The sequence below is a fragment of the Saccopteryx leptura genome, chromosome 4, assembly GCF_036850995.1.
Source record: "Saccopteryx leptura isolate mSacLep1 chromosome 4, mSacLep1_pri_phased_curated, whole genome shotgun sequence".
In the NCBI taxonomy this organism is placed as follows: Eukaryota; Metazoa; Chordata; class Mammalia; order Chiroptera; family Emballonuridae; genus Saccopteryx; species Saccopteryx leptura.
The window spans coordinates 187302522-187311169 of NC_089506.1; the positions used below are offsets into that span (position 1 = coordinate 187302522).

Here is an 8648-nt window from a genome sequence, read left to right on the forward strand (position 1 = left end):
TGTATATACATACACAATAACTGAGTCTGAATGGGGCTCTGCCTCAAAGGAAGGAGCAAGGCAGCAATATTGGACAGGGGAACAGATCTGAGTATAAAATTGCCAAGAGCACTAATTTTCAAAATTGACAGTCATTCACAAAAATACATTTTACAGTGATTATCCTGTATACACCCATATACATGAACTGACATGTTTCATAAAACAATACTTACTGTTATTATATAGAAAAAGAAAGCTAGTAAATTCCAAAAATAATTTTATTAATATTTAAATACAGTATACAAAAAATGCCTAAAAATGTACAAAACCAAATTTTTGTAAAGATTGCATTTAATGTGATGGGTGAGCTTGCCTGTTCATTAGTTCATTCCAGTCAGGGACACATGAAGATAAGGCTACACGCATGTCAGGTGCACTATTGAGCCTATTTCTTTTCTTTGTTTTCAATCGTGTCAAGATTGAAAATCCTAGTTCACACAAATGGGTAGTTGTGAATGGTAATAATAGCAACATACACTTTCTACTTAGCAATGGGAATTCATCTTTAAGCTTAATCCAAAATGCTGATAAACTTAATGTCTTATAATAATTCCTCAGTGTGAATGATGAATTGAGCAGCAACAATTCATTCTCTTCTTCAGGGACCAAGTTTAACTCAATTATTGATTCTGGGGTTTGAAAAGCAAATGGATCTTTCATCCACATATTTTCTTGTAACAATTTAAATTTCTCTTCTGGAAAGTAATGATTAAAGATTTGAGATAAAGAAGTGAGATGCAACAATATCTCTAATTTTATTTCTTTTAAGCATTCTTCATTAATAATGTTCTCTTCAATGTGTTGTAACAATGTTGAGAACATATAGTAGCTGGGGTAATTACTTTTAAGTCTTGCTTGCCACAACAATAATGTCTTTTGGAATCCTAGGATATGTTCAAGATATTGAAATCTATCATTGCTTTTCCCCTGTAGTTTCAAATTCAATTCATTAAGAATTGCAAAAATATCACTTAAATATGCCAGTTTGGTTACCCAAATGTCATCTTCAAAAACAGGTGCTAAATGAGATTGCTTTTCAATGAGAAAAATGTGAATCTCATTTCTGAGTTCATACACTCTGCTCAGTACTCTTCCTTGAGACAACCAACGAACTTCTGTGTGAAACAGTAAGTGGGTATGGTTAACTCCAATCTCTGAACAAAATATTTCAAGAAGTCGGCTATTCAATGAGTTTCCTTTAATAAAATTAACAATTTTCACTGCATTTTTCAATACATCCATGAGACTTGGTGGAATTTCTTTGGATACCAAAGCTTCTAGCTGAATAAAACAGTGATTCCAAAGAGCACTGTTATGGGTTGCTTCTAATAATTTTTCAATAACTCTGCTTTGTTTTCCAGTCCTATTTGCTGCTCCATCACTGGAAATTCCCTTACAGTTTTTCCAGTTTAATTTATATTGACCAACAATACACTTTTCTAATTCAGTAAATAAATCTAACCCACTTATATCTGAATTTAAATTTAAACAGCACAACAGATCCTCTATAAAATCATCTTGCCACACATATCTCACATAAACCAAGAGTGTTAGACAACTGGCAATATCAGTGCTCTCATCAAGTTGGATAGCAAAATCTATACCAGACTGTAGCCGTGTAATAAGCATTGCTTCTAAATGTTTTGCAATAGTACAGATTCGACGAGATATTGTATTATCACTAAGAGGTATAGTTCTTAATTTATCAGCTGATTTATCATCAAAAACTGTACGTACCATATCCATACATGCCGGAAGAATAATTTTTTCAGCGGCTGTGTGAGCCATTTTCTCTTTTGCCACTCGATAGGCAACTAAATACGATGATAATAAGGCTCTCTCATTCATAGTTGTGGAACGACTAAGAAATTGTGGGGATAACTCAAGCTTATTCCTTTCCCTTTGAAAATTGTCCTTTCCATCCTCTTCATCTTCCTTTTCCACTTTCACTATCACTATGCCTTCCATCTCCTGGGTAGCCTGGGTAGACAGATCTGTAGTATCTCTTAATTCAGCAGTCATTATTCAGGTTCAAGGAACTGGCTCACTTGATCCAAATAGGGTCTGTTTGCAGGACTGTCCTTTCTGTCCTAGATGTTGTATAAGGCTGGTTTTGTAATCCTGCAAGATGGAAAAATTTAGTAAGAAGTATTAAAAAGTAATATTGAATTGCTATGCTGCTAACACTTTATACAAGTACTCATGAAGACAATTCACTAAATCCAATGGTGTGACAGTTACCAATGCTGAACAACAGCCATTTATGTTAGCAGCGTGCCAAGTATTCAATATATTTGGTCCATTACATACTTAGCTCATTTAACACCCATGGAAACCTAATAAAGTATGCATTATTATCTTAGTGAGAGAGACAGATAGGAAGGGAGAGAGATGAGAGGCATCAACTCATAGTTGTGGCACCTTAGTTGTTCATTGATGGCTTTCTCATGTGTGCCTTGACCAGACAGCTCCAGCCAAGCCAGTGACCTTGGGCTCAAGCCAGTGACCTTGGGCTTCAAGCCAGAAACCATGGGGTCATGTCTATCATCCTACACTCAAGCCGATGACTCTGCACTCAAGCTAGTGAGCCCATGTTCAAGCTGGATGAATGCGTGCTCAAGCTGGCGACCTCAGGGTTTTGAACCTGGGTGGGTCTTCAGTGTCCTAGGCCGATGCTCTATCCACTGTGTCAGGCTATACCTGATTATTTTTGCTAGTTTATAGATGAAGAAGAGAAGTTGAGAAAGATTAAGTAACATATAGGTAGTGCAGTACTCAAACCCAAGAATGAAGCCCAGAGCCCCAACAATACTGTTACACTGTCATTTGGTCACTATATAAAAAAGTGATCTATTTTTCTTCACGTCAGAGAAAAGATATTTCTGATGTGCTAAGCAAACCTGTGGAGGTATATTAGCAGCATTACTAACTTAGCTATTGCCTCCAGTCACCTTCAGACTAGTAAAAAAGAAAAAAGTGATCTGGTCACTCTTATTAAAAAGTGGTCACCAAAGCAGGGTATATAAGATGATACACTGGCACAGAGGGAAAAGAACTTGTATCTCTATTTTTAAAATACTGAAACCCACTTAATCTTTCCTGATAAAGCTCTTTAGTTTTGCCCCCATCTTACAGCATTTATATTCTCTGTCATCATTTGTTATCCATCTTATGTTTGTCTTCCAACTATTATATTTTCTTTGCCTATTTCCCTTCAGTTTTAGTAATATATATTCTGTGATTTTCATTCAGTCTTAGGTATTTTAAGAATATTGAAGAAAAGAAATCTTGGTTTTTGACATCTGGGTTAAAGTTTTAAAGGTGCGGGAGGGAGTTACAGTCTAACACATTCCTACAGGTCTTCCCCCACAGTGGTAGTATGAATCAACATGAAGGGACTTCAAGGACAGGAGACTCAAAGATGCAGGGCTGAGGTCAGGAAGGTAGTCACTACTCTCCGAATTAAAAAGGCCCCCCCTGGATGTTTTCCTGCTCCTATTCTGGGCAAGTAGCAGTAGAAAGGCTGTGTTTATTTTACATTTCTTGGGTTATCCCAGCACCCAGTCATCTTTTGACTTTAGACTGTTTCTATCACTAGTTTGGAATGTAATATTTTGATGGTGTTTACCCTGAAACTTAATTTTTAATGCTTTCATGTCTTATTTCAATTAGATTATTTCTCAAGAATAAAGACTATCTTTTACTTTCATTGTTGCTCTTAAGTCATTTATCATTGTTCCTTGCAACCCATAGACATTTAAAAAACATTTGTTTGAATGAATATGATGTCAACATTTTCTGCCTATTTGTAGAATGTTCAGCAAATTCATTATATGCCTCTTCCTTTCAGCACTTAGAAGGGCATGTCATTTATAAAATAACAGATTTTTCTACACTGCAACTATCAGGTTATTTATGAAACACCTGAATAAGAATGGGAGACATATTATAGCAGGTTTAAACTACATAAATGTGTCAGTGGGTAAGTTACTTATATATATCCTATTATATACTCTGTAACCAACTTATTTCTCCAGCAAACAGTAAGGTTTCAATGACCTGTTTTTAGTGTATTCTCCTCAATTCAGTTATTAATTTCATATGACCTCTTTATCACTGACCTGGATAAGTGTGGTTTGGTTTTGCGTGTGCGTGTGTGTGTGTGTGTGCGCGCGCACATGTATTTGGTTCTCTGCCCTCTAACTTTCTCTCTTAATGAAAGTATCTCTCTTTATCTTGGTGAAACTGCAGAAAACAGAGATGGGGCTTTAGATTTGGCCAAGTTGAATTTTTCACAATTAAATCACTATCAATGAATTTCCAAATTGGAAGGGTCCTTTTCATCATTTAACTTATTTTACTCATGGCCCAATAATATTTCATTCTGTTGACATACCACATTTTGTTTATCTATTCATCACTTGATGGATATACCATCAAGTGCAATCAGTACCAAATTGCGACTTGGTGATGTTTTGTCCAAGATCATCTCGTAATGAGTGGCAGAGAGTACACTGATAATTAGTCTCCTAATGGCCCAACTTCCCACTACACTGCCACAAACTCCACTGCTCGCTGCTTCAAGTCAAGCTCAGCTATCACAACTGAAAAGTCAAAATAATGTCTGAAGCGAAACATTTAAAAAAAACATTGAGAAAGTTAGGAAACTTAAAAGGATTTTATATATGTCTTATCCAGCTGCATCCAAACCACGTTTTTCACTAGGCTTCAAATACTTTAATCGCCACCATTAATGGTAATGGATTTCAGCGTGAGATGATGATCTACAAACATTTATGAGGCTTAAACTTCGCCGCTACTAAAAAATAAAACAAAACGAAACGAAACAAAAAGCCCGAGTGACTCGAGCCTCAAGGGTCTTTCTCATTTTACACCCAGGGTCCCCAAGAAACCTAGGAAAAAAGCTCTCATCATAAGGACAACATATGGAATGCTTCCGCAGGGAGCACGAAAATTAAACTAGGGTCATTTTTGTCCCCGACCCCTTGGGTGAACATCGAGGACAAAACTGCCTCTTCCTCGTCCCAGAGAAAGCTCATCTTAGACCGGAAACGAAAACATCGTCGTTCCTCTCCCTCTAGGATCCAGGGTTGTCTCTGCAGGCAGACGGCGCTTCCACGCCCCAGGCTGGGATGCACGTTCGGTGGCGCGGCGGTCGCGCAACACAGCCGTACACATCCATCTCTGCCCCGCCCGCCCTCCCCGGCCGGACCCACGTCTCACCGTGACCCGGGAGAAGTCTAGGGGTGCTGAGATACAAAAGGGAGGTGACTCTGGGGACCGAAGGGCAGCGGACTTGGTACCAAGCACTACACTCGCCCAACCCCAGAGAAACCGGGGGCGTGTGTGTCCGTCACAGAAGCCGGAAGCGCGTCAACCTCCGCCCGTGTGTGTCCGTCACAGGAGCCGGAAGCGTGTCAATCTCCGCCCGTGTGTGTCCGTCACAGGAGCCGGAAGCGCGTCAACCTCCGCCTTTGGGGACTGGACTGCTCTTCGTGGTCCTCTCTAGGAACGCGAGAAGACTTTGCGTCCTTGTTTCCCATTCGCTGGGACCGGCTCTGGGAGGGAAATGTCTCTCCTCAGCTCGGCTTTAACTCTCCGGGAGAGGGGTGGGGTGGGGGGCTTAAGTTTCCCTTGATTCTGTCCTGTTCAGATACGTAGATACGTTTCTCCTACTTTTTCTTATTGATGGTAGTAATCGTAATAATTCTAGCTATTATCAAACAATCCTACTAGTGATTGTGTGTCTGTGGCGGAGGAACCGAATCAAAAATGTACACAGAGGAAGCTCTAGGTAAAGTCAAGAATTAATTGTTTCCATGACGTAACACTTCATACCCACTAGGGTGCCTATAATCAAAAAAGTCAGCAATAGGTGTTGCCCAAAAAGTGGTGAAGTTGGAAACCTCAATACACTGCAGTGGTAAACATGTAGCCACTTTGGAAAAGTCTGGCATTTCCTCAAATTGTTAAACATAGATTTACCATATGTCCCAATAATTCCATTCTTAGATATATACACAAGAGAAATGAAAACTTACACATGAATATTTATAGCTGTGTAATTCATAATAATAAAAAAGTAGAAACAACTCAAATATATCCAAGTGATGAATAGATAAACAAAATGTGGTATGTCAACAGAATGAAGTATTATTGGGCCATACAAAGGAATGAAGTATCAATACATGCAACAATATGCATGAACCCTGAAAATATGCTAAGTGAAAAAAAGTCACAAAAGGTCATATATTGTGTGATTTCATTTATATGAAATGTCCAGAATAGACAAATTCATAGACAGGTAGTAAATTAGTGATTGATCAGGGCTGGGGGAGGAATAGAAAGAGACTGCTATTAGGTATGGCTATTTTTGAGGGTGACAAAAATGTTATACAACTGATCGTGATGATGGTCACACCATTTGTAAGCATACTAAATACCTTTGACTTCTATACTTTGTGTGAACGGTATGGTATTAAAATTATATCTAAAAATGTTTTTAATGAAATAATTATTTAGAAAAAGAATGAGGCCCTGACCAGCTGACTCAGTGAATAGAGCACTGGCCTGGTGTATAGACATCCTGGGTTTGATTCCTGGTCAGGGCACACCAGAGAAGCGACCATCTGCTTCTCTTCCCCTTCCTCTTTCTTTTCTCTCCCTCTCTCAGTCAGTGGCTTGATTGGTGCGAGCACCACCTGGGGCACTGAGGATAGCTGGGTTAGTCCCAGCATCACCCTCAGGTGCTAAAACAAGCTTGATTGATTAAAAATCGGCCCAAGATGGGTTTCTCCTGTCGGGGAGCATGTGAGAGTCTGTCTTACCATCTCCCTTCCACTCATTTAGAGAGGGGGAGAGAGAGAGAGAGTAAATAGTTTCGCAAAACTAAACTGGTTGCTTCTCTTGGAGCCCTGATTAGGCATTGCCACTTGAATGGGCAGTATTTTCAAATACTTGATCTATGGGCAACAGATATTTCCAATACTAGAAAGTATAAGATTCTAAGCTTGTCTAATGTTTCCAGGAAGTTTTCAGAATATCAATAATGGATTTACTATAGTAAGTCAAATTTCAAGCATTTTTGCTGTCAAAATGCCATCACAACAATTATGACTTTAACCATTACTTTATAAGTAGATCAATAAACTTCATATTTTATAAAACAGTAACTGAGATCTTGAATGGCTGTGACACCACACTAAGTTCCAAGACAAGTTTGCACATAATAATGGAAAGCCCAATAAAGGAACAGTCATGGGCTGCAGAGGCTACCAATGACTATCAGGGGTCCCCAAACTTTTTACACAGGGGGCCAGTTCACTGTCCCTCAGACTGTTGGAGGGCCGCCACATACAGTGCTCCTCTCACTGACCACCAATGAAAGAGGTGCCCCTTCCGGAAGTGCAGTGGAGGGCCGGATAAATGGCCTCAGGGGGCCACATGTAGCCCATGGGCCGTAGTTTGGGGACGCCTGGTAGGTGATACTCTGAATAACCTTTCAAGCCCTGAAAAACGTTCCATTCCTTATGAGGTTTGACTAGAGGTAGATTAAGGTTGGCTGAGGCCCTGGGTGCAGAAGAAAATATTGGGCCCCTTAAAAAAAAGAGAGAAGGAAAGTAAAAATACATGTTAACCATATTTTTAAATAAATAAATATTTTTAAATAAATAAAAATATTATGTACTATTAATGTTAAAATTGCATATATGAAACCAAACTTGGTGTCATTAGAAAAAAATGTAAAGTTGGAGTTTTGCAGGGCTCTTCAGAAGTTGGGGCCCAGGGCACATACCTGGTGCGCCTGCCATTAAATCCGCCTCTGGTTTTGACCCTACTGTGGTTGCCATTGTTTTATCTACTTCCCTATAACTCTTTAATAATCCACTTGAGTAGGTCTTTGCTTCTTACCACTGCCTGGCTTATTAGCCTATGATCTCCTTGAAGACATCATATTCCCAGGACTTTTTCCTCCAGATACTTTCTCATATTTCAATCTAGAGTTCTAAGTATCTCTAAATGCCATTAGATTATTATGCATTGTGGTTTAAAAATTGTTTTATTTATTGATTTTAGAGAGAGAGGAAGAGAGAAACGATTTGTTGTTCCACTTATTTATGTATTCATTGGTTGATTCTTGTATGTGCCCTGACAGTGGCTCGAACCCTCCACCTCAGTGTATTGGGATGATGCTCTAACCAGCTGAGCTACCTGACCAGGGTTTTTGTGTTGTTTTTCTTCTTTGTCTAAACCTGCCTTCTTCCCTCTACCTCCACCCCTATTTTTACATTAAAGTGATTGAAGGTAGGTTATGGAATGCAGCTGGCTGGGTATGTTTTTCCATTTACATAGTGTAAATGGCAGGGACTCCGGGGGCATAGTAATTCTTTGCTTACCGATCTACTGGCACAAGCAACCCAAAGTGGCCTTGTGATATTCTCAGTGCCTAATTCAGTGGGATACAGTTTATCTACTAAAAGAAATGTTCTATTGATAATCTGCACCATAACACAAGACTCTAGGTTTGGAGATAGGAAGCACGAATTACACAAATGGATTAGTAGGTGATAATAATAGGGGTCATC

At 39.1% G+C, this 8648-nt stretch overlaps 1 long non-coding RNA gene across 1 annotated transcript; it reads right to left on the reverse strand.

The window, feature by feature from the left end:
* Window positions 1-326: 326 nt before the first annotated feature.
* Window positions 327-5416, reverse strand: LOC136403460 (uncharacterized). Its single transcript, XR_010751141.1, has 3 exons — window positions 5287-5416; window positions 1780-2163; window positions 327-737 (listed from the first exon to the last, which is right to left on the reverse strand). It is a non-coding gene; the product is annotated as an uncharacterized lncRNA (long non-coding RNA).
* Window positions 5417-8648: the final 3232 nt, after the last annotated feature.